Source organism: Hemicordylus capensis, chromosome 1 (genome assembly GCF_027244095.1).
Source record: "Hemicordylus capensis ecotype Gifberg chromosome 1, rHemCap1.1.pri, whole genome shotgun sequence".
Lineage (NCBI taxonomy): Eukaryota > Metazoa > Chordata > Lepidosauria > Squamata > Cordylidae > Hemicordylus > Hemicordylus capensis.
Window position 1 is genome coordinate 170,609,843 of NC_069657.1, and position 16,764 is coordinate 170,626,606.

The window sequence follows — 16,764 nt, forward strand, 5'->3', positions numbered from 1 at the left end:
CTATGTTCCTATGTGCTACTTTCTTAGGGGTGATATGCTGAGAGGAGAGACTGGCGATTGCTTGAGAAGTTGTGGTGAACAGTAAGGAAATTTAAATAAATCCAAAGGGGCAATAAATATGGGCAATATATTATGTGCACAGGACTCTATAGACGTGTATATTAATAAGGTCAGGCAAGAGAGGATGATGGCAAATGAAAAGCAATAAGGAAATGGAAAATGATCAAAAGAAAAAGAAGCAACTAAGAAGGAAATCTTTTTTTCTTTTTTGCCATGTCTGAGGTAGCAACAAAGCAAATCTAAGGAATGACATTGCTTCATTTTTTTAGACACCATTTCTCAGATATGAAATGTGATTCATTATTTGTCACAAATGTTTCCAGCAGTCTGAGGGAGGGGGAGAACATGTCATAAAATAAACTATGTATTTTCTTCCCCTCCCCTGTCATTATTGCAGGGAGAAGCAAAGGATGCATCACTAGAAAAAAAGGCAGCTTGAAAATGCTCATGTTCCATGTCACTGCAAGTATCAATACAGTGACATGGAAATGACTTCAGATATAAAATGGTGCCCTTTAGCACATCCTAAAGCCTATTCCAGCAAACATCTGTGCCTTCATGCTTATTATCCCTCTAGTTCTGTTTCCTGGTCTGATGCTTGTTACCTTAATAAGATGGCAACCACTGAAAAAACTATTTCCATGGTGTTGTGGCAATGTATGCAGTCATATGGCTTGGGGAGAAGTGGTCAACAGGGAGAAATGGTCAATTATTTAACTATTTTATCAATGACTTTTATTATCAGTGGAGTGGTAAAAAAATCCATTAAGGAATATCTAATTGTGAATAATGAGAATATGCCCTTGAATATTAAGCTATGTATGACCAGATGTTTTAGACATGAGCAGGAACTCCCCATCTTTTGCAAAGCACCTAGCCAAATATATCTTATAGAAAGAAGAGCTCTTATAGAGATATGAGCTCTCCTGAAATAGGATATTGAAATGTGGCAACTGGGAGGATCTCAGAAAGTTAACTAAAAAATTGGAGTATGAGTATTGTTGTTTTTTGTATCCTGCCCTGCCCTATGGAGAAGAGCTCCCAAGGTCTGGGAAGTGGTGGATTGAGTGGAGTCGAAGCACCATGGACACCTCCATGGGACAGGTGGAACCAAGAACAGTCCTCAGAGGTAGAATGAACTTTTAAATATCCCTACTAGGCTCAGGCTACTAGTCCTGGACTTCACCTCCCTGCCTGGAGAGTAGAAGCCCTAAAGGGGCAGCCATCTAGAATCCAACACTCCTCCTCTACTCTGCCTGACCCTGCCAAGAATGTTGCCAGGCATTGGCGTAACTATAGGGGGGGCGGGGGGGCATGTGCCCCCGGCGCCATCCTTGTGGGTCACGTGGTGGGCGCTGCCATGACCCCCGCCAATGCCAATTTTTTTTAAAATAAAATTTTAATTTAAAAAAATTCATCGGCGCCCCCTCCCCCACGCGGTCCCTTCTGCGCGCCCGCCTGCCCCCTTGCTTTGCTGGCCTCAGCCTGGCTTGCCTTGTTGGCGGCGGGCTGGCGGGTGCCTAATTTCATGCTTGCAGCAACATGCATTGCTCACGGAACTAGAGAGCAGCGCATGCGTGACTCGGCCGGCATGCCGAGTCGCACTGCGCATGCGTGAGTGCGTGCTCGTCCTCGGCTCGCCTTCTGCACGTGGTGCTGCCGCCGAGAGGAGAGCGTTGCTGGGGCTGGCGCAGGCAGGCAGGAGGACCGGGCAGCACGATGGGTCACGGACGGGGACAACACAACAAGGGCCGGCGGGTGGACAGACCTCGAGTCGGGGCCATCAAGCGTGCACTGAACTCTCAGTCAAGGTGTGTGTGTGTTATGTTCTCTGTCTGACCCCGCGGGGTCTACAAAATGGTGTTTTTTGGAGGGGTGGTGCGGATCCTGTAATCGTGGTCTCGGTGTTAGTGGCTCAGCGCCGCTGGCAGGAAGGGCGAACTGAACTAACTTGATTGGAGTAGTGCCCTTCCTTCTGGAAGGGCCCGGCAGAGCAGAGCAGTCCACTCACTGCGGCGGCTTCCGCCTCCGTCTGGTGGTTTCTTCTAGTTCTAGCAGACAGTGCTCCCCCTTTTCTTGCCGGTGCCGGCGGCCAAGAAGCACACCCCACTTTCCCGCCTGCAGCCCAACCGGGCGCGCGTTCTCCGTGCCGAGGGACGCAGCGCAATCCTGGGGTGCGCGCAGCGCAGCCGGGCGTGTAGACTCCGCTCCGATGCTAGATCAATTAAAGTGGACTTAGGAGTGCCGGACTTGGGGTGCTGTAAATCAAGCCCGCCCCCAAAGAAGGCACAATCCTGCTTCATTTCTTTGAGAGTTGAGCAGGATGACGCCCGGCGTGGCGGCGCCTCTAATGCTTGATGTTCCCTCTCGGCCCCTCAGTCTTCGTATGAGGCAAATCTCCCTAATCCTGCTGGTGATCTTCCTCTCATATCCTCTTCTCTCTGGGTGAGTATCGTTTCCTTCTCGATTTTGTCAAAGTGTTGTTTTCTTGGTGCCACTGGAAGGGAAAGCGGGATCAACTCGAGTTCAGCTTCGCCAGCACTGGGGTAGTGGGTAGGGATACGGGGAGGAGCTCTTCCAGTGAGGCGCAGTTCCACAGTCGTGTGTATAGCCACAACCAGATGTTTGTGTTGGATGCAAATCCGCGTCCTCTTTGGGCTTGACTTTTATTTTGGAGTGGGGAAGCTAATGCTGAACCTCTGTTCAAAATCAACTTTGTACCCAGGCTGCTGATGGGGGAGCCTCCCTCTGTGCTTGCTAACAACCCTCCTGGACCCTTTGATGTGGAACTCTCGGTGAAGAGAGGAAAGAGCCCACAGCCCCCATCAGTTCAGATCTTCCTGTTCCTCTTTTCATCCAAGGTACTCTCTCTCTCCTTCTTTCTTTCTCTTATCCCTCCCTTCCTCCCTCTCTCTTTCTCTCTCTCTTTCTTTCTCTTTCTCTCTTTCTTTTTCATTTCTTCCTCCCTCTCATTCTCTTTCTCCCTTTCTCTCTTCCTCTCCCTCTCTCTTTTTCCTTCCTTCATTCCTCTTGTTCTCTTTCTCCCTTTCTCTTTCTCATTCTCCTTTTCTCCTCTTCCTCTTTTCTTTTTCCTTCCTTCCTCTCCCCCTCTCCCCCCTCTTTCTCCTGAGAAAACAGTGGTTGATCCTGCTCCACAAGGAAAGCTGAGTGGCAACAGTTCTGTAGGCTAAGTTTTCAAAAGAATAATAATATTATATCAATATTAAACTAAAGTGACTCGGTAATTTTCGCTCATAAAAAATGTTTAAAGAAGCAGATGGACCCACTGTTTCTCTTTGAAACCTGAGTGTTTTTTTATAGACTTTGTAAAATCTTGTTTTTTTCTCATGGACTATGTAAGCAAGTCATGTACAGGTGAAACTTAGAAAATTAGAATATCGTGCAAAAGTCCATTAATTTCAGTAATGCAAATTAAAAGGTGAAACTGATATATGAGACAGACGCATTACATGCAAAGCGAGATAAGTCAAGCCTTAATTTGTTATAATTGTGATGATCATGGCGTACAGCTCATGAAAACCCCAAACCCACAATCTCAGAAAATTAGAATATTACATGGAACCAAGAAGACAAGGATTGAAGAATAGAACAATATCGGACCTCTGAAAAGTATATGCATGCATATGTATTCAGTACTTGGTTTGGGCCCCTTTTGCAGCAATTACTGCCTCAATGCGGCGTGGCATGGATGCTATCAGCCTGTGGCACTGATGAGGTATTATGGAAGACCAGGATGCTTCATTAGCGGCCTTCAGCAATTCTGCATTGTTTGGTCTCATGTCTCTCATCCTTCTCTTGGCAATGCCCCATAGATTCTCTGTGGGGTCAGGTCAGGCGAGTTTGCTGGCCAATCAAGCACAGTACACTGTATACTTTTCAGAGGTCCGATATTGTTCTATTCTTCAATCCTTGTCTTCTTGGTTCCATGTAATATTCTAATTTTCTGGGATTGTGGATTTGGGGTTTTCATGAGCTGTACGCCATGATCATCACAATTATAACAAATTAAGGCTTGACTTATCTCGCTTTGCATGTAATGCGTCTGTCTCATATATCAGTTTCACCTTTTAATTTGCATTACTGAAATTAATGGACTTTTGCACGATATTCTAATTTTCCGAGTTTCACCTGTAGCTGCTCTAGTGTTCTAAACACTTTATTTGCTGCCCATAACTGCAAGTATGTTTTCTTTTTGAATCACATGTATATGTGATTGATTTCAATCTATTTGTGTTGGTGAAGTAAGAAGCTGAAGCTTGTGTTCCTTTAGTGGCAAAAAAACTGGTTCATCTGACAAAAGTCTTGATGTTGCCCAACATCTTATGCAATTGCTTAGTTACATTCTCAGCCCAGCCCACTTTAGCTGTATTATTTGACTTTGGAACTGCAGGAGAACTTCCCTAGTGTTATCTTCCCAATGTTATTAGAAGACCTTCATGACCTTCATGAATTGTCTAGTAATGTGATTTACCATTTACTTTTTCTTTTGTATGCTAGCTTATATCTATACCACCAATATAACTGGGTAACACAGATAAATTTAATATATAACTAAGTGAATTCACAGATTACTTCATTAAACAGTTACTGAGATGCTAGACTGATCATATATATGACTAAATAAAAGTTAAAAATGGAAAAGCTATATTTGTTCAGTTGCTGAAAACTTCTTACAACTACCCTAGTGTAGAACTGTAGCTTGCACAGAATCTTAACTGGTGGTGCAACACAAAGAGGCAATAATGTGTCAGTGAACAGCACATATAGAAGCAACATTGATGGTTCTATATTATAAACTGATTATTTTTTTTAATGCATTGCTGGAGGCAGGAGGAAGTAGTTTGCTGTGCATAGTTTTCCATTAGGATCTCTGGGTTTATGTGAAGTTTATTTGTGTAGCAAACATCTTGCAGATGTGACGTACCAACTTCTGCAGTATTTGAAATTTAAAATAGATATCTGTTGAAAATGAGCACATTAAAAAAAAATCTGTGCATTCTTTAAAGATCTCTACCTTGACTGTTGTCTCACAACCAGTCTTGGAGACTGCTGTGCGTTACCTGTAAAGAAATTACTATCCCTCCAAGTGCCTTAGGACCACCAATGTGCACTTCTGATACTGAAGGTGAATTATATGGATTTTATTTCTGTACCATTTTATTTACATAGTTCCACCCTGAGGTGTCAGATATCATGGAAACTGGGAGGCATCTAGGACATCTAGGAGTTTCTGTGTAATTTATCAAGTGATTGAAAAAGCTGTGTGTTGGTTTACTCCCCACTTGCTTGAGCAATGTTCCAGCTGCCGGCTTGTTTCCTTCAGAGAAGCTCCTTCTTTGTAGAAATAACATTGGCAAGAGATTTAAAACGTATATAGAGTGAAGATCTATAGGCGCATACCAGAAGTTGGGAACAAGGTGGCAGTTGCTCTGCTGTTTTTGGCAGCCACATCTAACTTCTTCCCTGAGCATGCACAAGCATTTGCACATCTGGCTGCCATCTTGCTCCCTAGGCAAGTTACTTCCCTGCTGTGCTATTAGGTGTGGCTTGTATTCCTTGTAAATCTAGGAGTAGGCAATTGTGGTGTGTGTGTGTGTGTGTGTGTGTGTGTGTGTGTAGGATCTTGATTATGGAAGTTGGCTGAGTGTCAGGATGGGACAGGTGTCTTGTGTGCGCGCTGCAGTAGTATTTAGGAACATAGGAAGCTGCCATATACTGAGTCAGACCATTGGTCTATCTAGCTCAGTATTGTCTACCCAGTCTGGCAGCGGCTTCTCCAAGGTTGCAGGCAGGAGTCTCTTGCAGCCCTATCTTGGAGATGCTGCCATGGAGGGAACTTGGGACCTAGATGCTCTTCCCAGAGTGGCTCCACCTCCTGAGGGGAATATCTTCCAGTGCTCACACTTCTAGTCTCCCATTCAAATGCAAACCAGGGTGGACCCTGCTTAGCTAAGGGGTGGCGGGGTGGCGGCGGGGGGGGGGGTGCGCAATTTCAGTGCTTGCCCCAGGCGCCGTTTTCCCTAGTTACACCTCTGTTGCCAGGAGATGGCTCTTTAAGAGACTCAGAATCCAAGGTGCCACTTAAGGAAGATCAGGCTCTGAGGATGCTGTTTTGGGGGCTCCGGTTCTGGGGGTCTTTTAGTATATGAAACCCTACTCTGACTTCTTAGCATCCTAGGAGTAGCCCCCCACCTCTTTTCCCCTTCTTCCCAGCAACAGCATATGTAATCCCTGTGTGAAAACAGTTATCAGCCAGCTAGTTTCAATAAATATGTGAACAGTCATTCTCCCTGCCTGAAGTAGTGACTCTGAGTCTGGTCATGAGCAAGCAGGACCAGCACTAGACTCAGTTCTCGGTCTTGATACTGCTTTACAATCATTAGCTAAAGCCGTGACTTTGGGTCACAGCTATACTGTTTATATATAAAGAATGAAAATGAAAACAGCCGTGCAATTTTTGTAAATGCAACCCACTGTAACTAGCTAGCCACTTAACTATGGGATGTCTCCCCAAAAAGGTAAAATCTAGGTTACTAGGAAGCATTAAAACTACCTTGAATCTTAACAGGCAAAATGTTAGAAATGTCAGTTTCAGGTACTTAATTTATACCTTCTTCAGCCTAACTCTAATTATTTTAACCTTATAATTTGCATAAATCCAATCATGGCTATCAGACTAGAGGAGGACAAAAATCCCCGTTGTATACTTGGATTTACAGTCAGAATGCTGTTTTCTTGTTTGACCCTTTTGAGACTGATCAGACATTATCAGACTCAGAATCACTACTTCAGGCAGGGGTAATGACTGTTCACATACTTATTGAAACTAGCTGGCTGATAACTGTTTTCACACAGGGATTACATATGATGTTGCTGGGAAGAAGGGGGAAAGAGGGTTTTTTTTGGGGGGGGCTACTCCTAGGATGCTAAGAAGTCAGAGTAGGGTTTCATATATTAAAAGAGCCCCAGAACCAGAGCCCCCAAAACAGCATCCTCAGAGCCTGATCTCCCTGAGGTGGCACCTTAGATTCCGAGTCGCTTAAAGAGCCATCTCCTGCCACACTTTTGTACTCCTTGATATCTCCATGCCTAATTCTGAATTACTTGAATGAATATTTTTATTATTATTTTTGGTCTTCAAAACAAACAAAACAAAAAGTAAGACCAAATTGTTGGTCACTATGAATACTTTCCTTTAAATTCTTGCTGTCATGTGCAGTACTGTTTTTGAGGTTACAAATCTACATTATTACTTAACCCTTATGACAACTATGACCACAATCTAGCATTGTTAAGCTCTTTAGCATGCTTAACTCCATGATGAATATATGTGCAAAGGCTGCTGCATCTCATTCCTATTGAAATCACAGGACCATAAGAATCAAGGTCTACTGATCCTAGCATTCGGTTTCCAAGGGTCATCAGACATGCCCTGGAAAACCTATGGGATAGGATGAAGAGAGATATTCTCTTTTATTTGCATCAAGGATAGGAACATAGGAAGCTGCCTTACACTGAGTCAAAGCACTGGTCTATTTATCTCAGGATTATCCACACTGGCTGGCAGTGGCTCTCCAGGGTTTCAGGAAGGAGCATTTTTCCAGCCCTACCTGGAGATGTCAGAGATTGAACCTGGGACTTTCTACATGCAGACCAGATAGATGCTCTACCACTGAGTTGGGATGTGGGATGCATGAACTGGTATGGCAGTCATTTTATGGACCGCTGAGCCAGTTCAGAGGTCCAGAGTTTGGACTGGTTTGGAGCTGGGGTGGGGGGGTTACCTTTAAAAAGCAGGGAGGTGGCCCATCCCCCCACTGCTTCCCCACTCCACAGAGGCTGCTGTGTACTTCCTTGCTGCCCCAGTCAGCATTGTACCGGACGTGGCCAGTGCACATGTTCATGCACATCCCTGCCACTGAGCTACTGCCCCATCCATAAACAGATAGACTGTCTCTTGATAAGGAGGTTCCATTTTGGCCATCATGACAAATAGACTTTAGTAGATTATCCTCTATGAATTTTCCTAATCCTTTTAAAAAGCTGTCTAAAAGGGTGGGCATCATCACCTGCTGGGACAATGAATTCCATATGTATTATGTGAAGAACACAACTCTTGTCTGCCATGAACTTAGTGGCACTCAATTTTCTCTTCTTTTTAAAAATTTGTTTCTCTTTTTTGTGCTTTTCTTTGTTCTTGCTTCTTCTTTCCCCTGGACTGTGACAGGGTGGTCATCCTATGATTTGCTGGGAGATGGTTTATAGAACCCATAATGGATGTGTTCTTGTAACATTCCAACAGCAGTTGGAATGTTACAAGGACAGAACCATCATTGTCTGTTACTTGGGGATTAAGACAGCTTTTCTGTGAAAATGAATTACAGCAGGGCAGAGTTGATTACAGCACAGACATGTTCTTTGATGCTTGACATTTTCATGCTCATGAAGAGGAACAGTTATATATGCATAAGCTACTTAGATGTAGTTTGAAGACAGGTTTTGTGAGGTCTTCAAGGAGTTTATGGCCTAAATCATCTGTTAATTTCATCTCGCATTTGCAAAATGGCCTGCTGTGTTGACAATAAGAAAAGGATTGTTGATTTCAAAGAAAGGAGGAAAACTAATTAGGTGAAGGAATTTGCATAAAGTACCAATATTTTCAATAATTATATAACAGTGGCTGAAGGCCTATGGGGTGCTGGGTAAGATCAAAGGGGTACTATCACAAGCAGATGGCAGGATGCTGGAACCAAGGAACTGGTAGCACAGGGCATAGTTCCAGGCAGCCAGTAAGAGTAAGTTTTTGTGTAAGGTAAGAATTATGGCTCCTTCAAACATGGGGAGTTGCAAAGAAAATTATTATACAACACTGGAAGGACAGATCTACTCCTGACCTTCAGCTTTGGATATCTGATATGTGTTCCCTGATGGCATTTGAATTGGTTTTTATTCGGAGAAAGGGCAAAGAAGAAGAGTTTTTAGTGATGTGGTCTAATTTTAATTAACTGTGTGGTTTAATGAAAAAAATCCCCTGGAAGGATTTCCTCCCAGTCCACTATTATAATTAGCATTATGTAAATACTATGAGATTATTATGGCTGAGAGGTGTTTTTTTGTTGTTGTTGGTATTTTTTTTCTTTTCATGAAATTATGTAATTATTTATATGGAATATTATAATTGTTTGTTTGTTTAGTTGAAGTAAAGAGGGGAAAATAGAATAAGATTTAGCACAACCTAGAAGAGTTTCCAGGACTAAGAGAAATTGATCAAAAATTGCCCAATGTTCAAGTGAACCCTTATATTCATAGGAACATAGGAAACTGCCATATACTGAGTCAGACCATTGGTCCATCTAGCTCAGTATTGTCTTCACAGACTGGCAGTGGCTTCTCCAAGGTTGCAGGCAGGAATCTCTCTCAGCCCTATCTTGGAGAAGCCAGGGAGGGAACTTGAAACCTTCTGCTCTTCCCAGAGCGGCTTCATCCCCTGAGGGGAATATCTTGCAGTGCTCACACATCAAGTCTCCCATTCAGATGCAACCAGGGCAGACCCTGCTTAGCTATGGGGACAAGTCATGCTTGCTACCACAAGACCAGCTCTCCTCTCCCAGGTCTTCCTAAAGAGACCGGATGGCTACTAGATTTCTATCAGGTCAAACCCACACAAGAGGCAGCCAGATGTTTTTTAATTCATACTGTATGTCTGTCCCACTCATATATAAAATTGAATTCACTTCTGGTATCAGAGCTAGTCTGCGGATAAAGTTGCTGGAAGAAGAAGTCGATGTTGCAGAGTGATTCCTTCATTTATAAGGAATTAATTGAACACTTTTGTTACAGAAACATCTTAATTATTTCTTATTTCTTAACACTAGTTAACATAATAGTCACTTCTGGAGTGGGAGAGCAAAACCAACTGAATTAATAAAATAACCACAACAGGACTGAAGACTGGCTCCACCCCACGGACCCAACATATAGACACATACATGCAGAGGTAAGTAGGCCTTAGGCAAGAAGAGAGACAATGCTTAGTTAAAATCCCAACAATAGAGTGGAGCCTCTTACCTGTGCATCTCTCTCTCTCCCCCTCCCCCTCTCTCTTGCACACACACTATATACATGAATAAGGAAGGCATGTGAAAGAACTACAAGTGGCTGTCCCACCATGTCTAGTTGGGCCCCTGCATGAAGTACCCTTCTCTGGGGGAGGGGGGAGCTGTACTGCATATTGGTTGTGTATGACTGCATGTTTAAGTTGATTTGCACCTTTTTCAGTGGGGGCTCTACAGCAACAACCTGCCTGAGTAGGGAATGATTCCGATTCCTTACCTGAAATATGTCCTTCTCATCCTCAAAGATCTTTGAACAATGATTTGCGCATCAGATATTTAATCATCAAACCAAGGAGTTGCAAGATCATTGCTTGAAAAGTGGATACAGGTAGGAAAAGGACCATGTGGTTAAAACTGCCATCACTTCTTCTAGAGCCACTCCTCATAATTACTGTAGGGTATGGTGGCCACATCAAAAGCCACTCACTCTTTGAAAAACTGGTCATGACCGGAGTGCTCATTTTTCAAAGGCTGTTACCAGTTGAGCTTGTTCTGCCCACTCCCAGAAGCCTCCCTGGTTGCAGCTGCATCTCCAGGCTTAGAGACTGCACTTTTGCTATGCTCAGGAGCGGCACCTCAATGTGAGCTCCCAGGTTATGTTATACATGGGGACAAATCGGGACCCTTAGTTGGCAGTGGACTGGTTGCCCCTAGATTTGGGCTGCAAGTAACACAAATTGCAAAGGAGATTAGCTTCACACCCCTTCTCCCTATGTGAGGGCCTGGCTAAGCAGACTCCAGAACTAGCTATTGCAAGTTATCTGGCATCCTAGGTCATTTTGGACTTAGGATGAATTCTGAAACTCCCCTCTTCCTCTCGCAAGAGAGAAAACACCTGTTGAAAATAAAGCAATTAGGCCAGGAAAGGTAGGCAGGTAAGGCAAGTGCAACAGCAAGCTCCATTAAAATAGGGATGAGTCAGTGATGTAGCTTTGGAAAAGTGCACATTGAAACTTTTGAAAGAACTATTGGGAAGCCCTTCCCAGCACAGGATACTCTTGGACGCACCTGCACACTCCAATTGTCCTCACAATCAGCCTTGAATACAATAGGTGATTCACACACCCTCCTACTCAGGAAGGACAATCAGACACAATGCATTCTGAAAAAGCCCATCTGGACTCCCCTATTCAGCAGAGCGTGACAACAGTAAAGTGCCCCCGAGGCATGTTTGGGGATATAAGTATCCCTAACACCATGACTCAGTGTGTGAAACATCTCAGTATTCCCTGTGCCTCTCACTCGGGACCTCATCAGACTGCAACACGAACTCCAGCAGACCATTTTGGTGTTCCCATCTTCACTGTGGCCACTTGAGCTAAAATCACCACCTGCCTGGCCAATTCACCGCCCTCACGCCGAGGCTCATCTGATTGTGCCTGGTTTGAGATTGATCCTCCTGCCAATCTATCCAGCTGGCCTCACACTGGAACTTTTCTCGTGAGCAACCCCAATAACTCCTTCAACTCTCCCGCTTTTCACTCCACCTCCCCAGACGGATGCTAGTCTCCAGCTGCCCAAGTCGGATATTCATGAGGACAGGTGATATAGTCTCTTGCTCAGTTCCTTCAGGGCTGAATCCATCCCTTTCTCATATTTCTGAAACCTTGCCGCTCTATCTTAAAGTACCTCTCTCTAGCCCGCCTGGAAATTTACACACAGTCTGTAACTTTAAGCTAAATGTACCTTATAATTAGGGGTGTGCACGGAATTCCCAAGCGAGTGTGCTTCTCCCTCTTCTACCAAGCTGCCTGTATGGCAGTGGCTCAGTTCCAGCATATGTGGATTAGGGGTGTGCACGGAACTGCTGGCCCAGTTCGGTTCGAGTCCAGACTGGACTCTAACCTGATCGTCCAAGTCTGGTCTGGCCCCCATCGAACCCCCCCCCACCCCTCGGTCCGGAAAAGTTCACGATTTTTTTAAAAAAGAAAATAGAAATACCTCTAGCCCCTTTGAGGGGGCTTCCTGTAGGCCGTGGGGGGGGTGTTTCCACAAAGGTTCCCCCTCCCCCTCCCCTTGCCAGCCTCTTAATTCACTGCCTCGGCCCAGAAAATGCTTGTATTTGGCCTGTTCAAGCCTCTGTAAGTGTGCATGGTGGCCATTTTGGCCCCCGCCACGCATGTGTAAATGGCCCCTGTGAGCCCTGGCATGACCCAGGGCCTCGCAGAGGTCATTTGTACATGCACAGTGCCGATTTTTCTTTTTAAAAAAATTCTGGGTTGCACTGGTGAATTAATAGGCTGGCAGGGGGAGGGGAACCCTCATGGAAACCCTCCCCCCACAGCCTATAGGTATTTTTATTTTAGTTTTTTAAACTTAAAAAAAAAAAATCACAAACATTTCCAGAGGTTCAGTTCCAGTCCAGATGGAACCGTGTGTGTGTGTGTTCAGTTCGATCCCAAACCTCTGGACCAAGCCCCTGAACTCTTGAACCTCCGGACCAGTCCGCATATCCCTACTTATAATAGTCTGTTTTTAAAACATATTTGTATTGCTTTCACATTAGGACCAGCTAGTAACTTAGTCTTTTGCTCTTATTTCTCTGTCAATAAACTCCCATTTGTCAACTGAAATCTCTTTCTCAAGCCAATGTTCTTGAGATCATACACTTGCACAAATTAAGGCTGACTGGAACTCTCTCCCCTTTTGAGTTAAATTCTCCACACTCGCCTGAACTGGGGGTGTCAACTAATCATCCCCAAGGCAGTTCCATCAACAGTGCCGAAAGCCAGCCCCTGAGAATGCCAGATCTTGGATCACTACTACAACAATAAAGCATACATATTAATTTTTTGTGTGGCTAATTCATTTCATTGGTTATTTCTTTTTTTGTGTAAAGCTGTGGTCCTTTTTTGTTAAGGCCATGTCGGTGTCGACTCCTAGTGACCACTGAGCCCTGTAGTTGTCTTTGGTAGAATACAGGAGGGGTTTACCATTGCCATCTGCCGTGCAGTATGAGATGATGCCTTTCAGCATCTTCCTATATTGCTGCTGCCCGTTATAGGTGTTTCCCAAAGTTTGGGAAACATACCTGCGGGGATTCGAACCGGCAACCTCTGGCTTGCTAATAAGTCATTTCTCCGCTGCGCCATTAGGTGCCTATATCTAATAATCTATACCAAAGGTTCTGAAATTGGCATCCCCAGATGTTTTGGCATCTCCTTTCACAATGTGAATGAAGACCATTGTGGATGGAGATGTAACAACATCTGGGGACCCGTCTGATCTATACCAGGGTTCCTTAACCTTGGCCCCCCCCCGATGTTTTTGGACTACAACTCCTATTATCCTTAGCCACAAAGGCCATGTCTGGGGATGATGGGAGTTGTAGTCCAACAACATCTGGGGGCCCAAGGTTAAGAAACCCCGATCTATACAATTCTTTTGAGTTTTTAGAAAACATTATGTGTTTAATATTAAAGAAATAAACCAAGAAGCATCTGATGGTGGAGGAAATAGATGGGACCCTAGCAGCTATTTTACAGTCACCTGTGTTCACGTGTACATTTTCGACTTAGAAGTAAAAAAGACTATTGTATGCATTTTTCTGCCCTAGGAAGGACCCAATTACAGAAGGAACATAGTCGTTACAGAACTCTGTCTGTCCTGCTCCAATGGCAGCAACAAGAGGGAACCACAAAGGCTTGAGTGTGGGACTGTGGGCTGTGTGGCATAGTGGGGAAGGATTACAAATCAGCCTGGTTTGAATCCTGCCTCTGCCGCTGCCATGAACTGAGTAAGCCATTCTCTCTCATTCTCTGCCCCCTCTGCCCAGGGATAAAACAGGAATAATCCCTCAATAGAGGGATAAAACTACTAACCTACCTTACAAGTGTGCTGTAAAGACTGCAACAAACTAACATGCAGTTATTTGAATACTCTGAAACATTGCTGTTGCTACTTTATTTATATATTGTGCTTTTATTGTATAGTAACTTTTTGGTTTGTGAGGTGCTTTGAGGTCCTTTGAATGAAAAACATCATATAAATTGTAATTATCATAATCAAGCACTATATAAAAGTATGGTATTAGTGGTATTATTACATGGTTCTGCTGATCACTTAAAATATCAGTGCTTTCATGGAGCAGTGATCTCCCCATAGCTTTATACTGAATTGACCCTTGCATGGCCATCATCTGACAACTGCATGGTGATCACAGACAAGACATTATGAGATGAGTCTTAATATTAACTCACAATACATTCCTCTGCAGGCAAGTGAGAAGCAGTATGAATCTATATTGAGACCATGCACTGATTTCACATGTGTATGTTCATAATAATTCAGGTTGGAATCCTTTGCACACTTACATAGGGGTACACTGGGCCCATAGCCAGGGGGTATTCAGGGGTACATCCCCCCATAGGTTTCTTTCTCCTCTCCCAGCTGTAGTCCCCATCCAGGATGCTATTTTCCTGTATTTGAGCTGGCATGGGGGATGGGCAGAAACTTTTAAATTGCCCGCTGGTGCCAGCCAATGCAAAGCTTTGCCTGCAGGTCTGCAGCCATTTGGAGGTTCTCCAGAGCTACCTGATGATCATTTTCAGTGCCTTTGGGTTCCTAAGCCCCATTGAACAAAGTGGGACTTGCATCTGAGTAAGCATGCAGTGTTGTGCTGTCAAGGACTTTGGAACATAGGAAGCCACCATATACTGAGTCAGACCATTGGTCCATCTAGCTCAGTATTGTCTACACAGAATGGCAGCAGCTTCTCCAAGGCTGCAGGCAGGAACCTCTCTCAGCCCTATCTTGGAGATGCCAGGGAGGGAACTTGGAACCTAGACACTCTTCCCAGAGCAGCTCCATCCCCTAAGGGGAATATCTTATAGTGCTCACACATCAAGTCTCCCATTCATATGCAACCAGGGTGGACCCTGCTTAGCTAAGGGGTTAAGTCATGCTTGCTACTACAAAACCAGCTCTCCTCTCTTCACTTCTCAATGACTTAACAACTGCATGTGTGAAATGCCACGGGGGTGGGGGGGGTGGCGTTTATATTTTAGATGATATGAAAGGTCAGTTTGTGGCCCATGATCTGTTTCACATATGTAATCATTTTGGTGCTGCAGTTGTTGAATAATAAACAAGCATGTACAAAATTATCCCAGGGTATTTTTTTCAATGTCTTGCTTTGAATGATTGTCTACATAATGTTCCATGTTAATATATGTCTGTAAGGGATTTGGAACTATTTTTCTGGCATAGACAAGACAGGAAAGCTACTGTCAGCAAGACGAAAGTTATATAGGAAGGTAATAACCTATATTTGAGGAAACTGCAACCTTTCACTAGGGAGAAAGCTACCCAATGTCCTCCTAAGAACTACTGCAATGGGGAGAAATAGCAAGATGATTTGAGTGTAAAAACATACGAGCTCTTCCTGTACTAGAGGGGTTGTGGGCAAAGGGCAATGATTGTCAGATGTAACATGACTAGAAAGTCACCGCAGGCTCAGCTTCTGTCTAAATCTCTAGGCCCTCTTTCCCCAAGGCTCACTATAAAGGCAACTATAAATAAATGGACAGATTAACTCAAATGAAATTCTTTAAAAATGTATACACCACTTTGAAACATCGAGAAGTTATAGACAGTAGCTGGGGGACTATGTAACCAGAATGGGAGTAGTGAGCTATTGAAGTAGGAGAAGAGGATGGTGATGCGCAAAGGGGCGAGGGTAGGGAGTGAGTGGTCATTTGAGCAACATACTACATGAGTACAACAATATTCCTCAGCCCTATTATTACACCTATCCCTAGGTCACATGTTCATTTAAATTATACCACCTTGTGGACACCTTTCCATTATCTCCACCATTATAACAAATTATGTTGGGAGGTTGTTTCTGAGTTTCTTTGAATTCATTTTTCAGGTTGCTTTAATTTGTATCATACTTGAAACATAACTGATACTGTATGCTTAATTAATTTATTTTGTCTATGCAACTTGCAATGATATAATCAATATTCATGTATATGCTTGTCAATCATGACCCATTGAATGCTGTTGTAACAGGAATTGACTTGCTTTTTTGTTCTAGTTTGATTCATTTTTTAAAGCTTAATTCTTTTTTTTGACCTTATCCTTGTCCTTGCTTTTTAAAATTTTTTTGACAATCTCTCTCTCTCTCTCTGTGTGTGTGTGTATGTATGTGTGTGTGTGTGTGTGTGTGTGTGTGTAATCTTAAATGAACAGCTGCTGTTTCCTTATTCTCATGTATCTGGGGTACAACTGCAATACATAAAAATGTTAAGAACTTGCACCCTTGTAAGTTTTATACCTCTTTCTTGATCGAGATAAAAAATCCCCAGGGAAGGAACTTGCTTGGCAGTGGTAAATGTTGAGTAGAAAATGGCTTTCTATAAAAATAAAGTACTAAAAAATGAGATGAGTGAAGCAGCTTTAAGAGTAACTTTAAGCAGAGAGGATTTGAGAGACCCTTGGATAGTAAACACTCCCAGCTGGTGGTTATTGCCTTCATGATGAATGTGCTGTAACTCTCACAAGTGCCAAGATTATCCTTGTTCAATTCCTAGAATTATATTTTTTGCAGTCTTGTAACAAGTTT

At 43.6% G+C, this 16,764-nt stretch overlaps 1 long non-coding RNA gene across 1 annotated transcript; it reads left to right on the forward strand.

Annotated features, from left to right (window-relative positions):
* Nucleotides 1–1,717: 1,717 nt before the first annotated feature.
* LOC128344837 (uncharacterized) lies at nt 1,718–16,278 on the forward strand. Its single transcript, XR_008316084.1, has 6 exons — nt 1,718–1,871; nt 2,440–2,505; nt 2,786–2,921; nt 9,957–10,078; nt 10,360–10,524; nt 13,753–16,278. It is a non-coding gene; the product is annotated as an uncharacterized LOC128344837 (long non-coding RNA).
* Nucleotides 16,279–16,764: the final 486 nt, after the last annotated feature.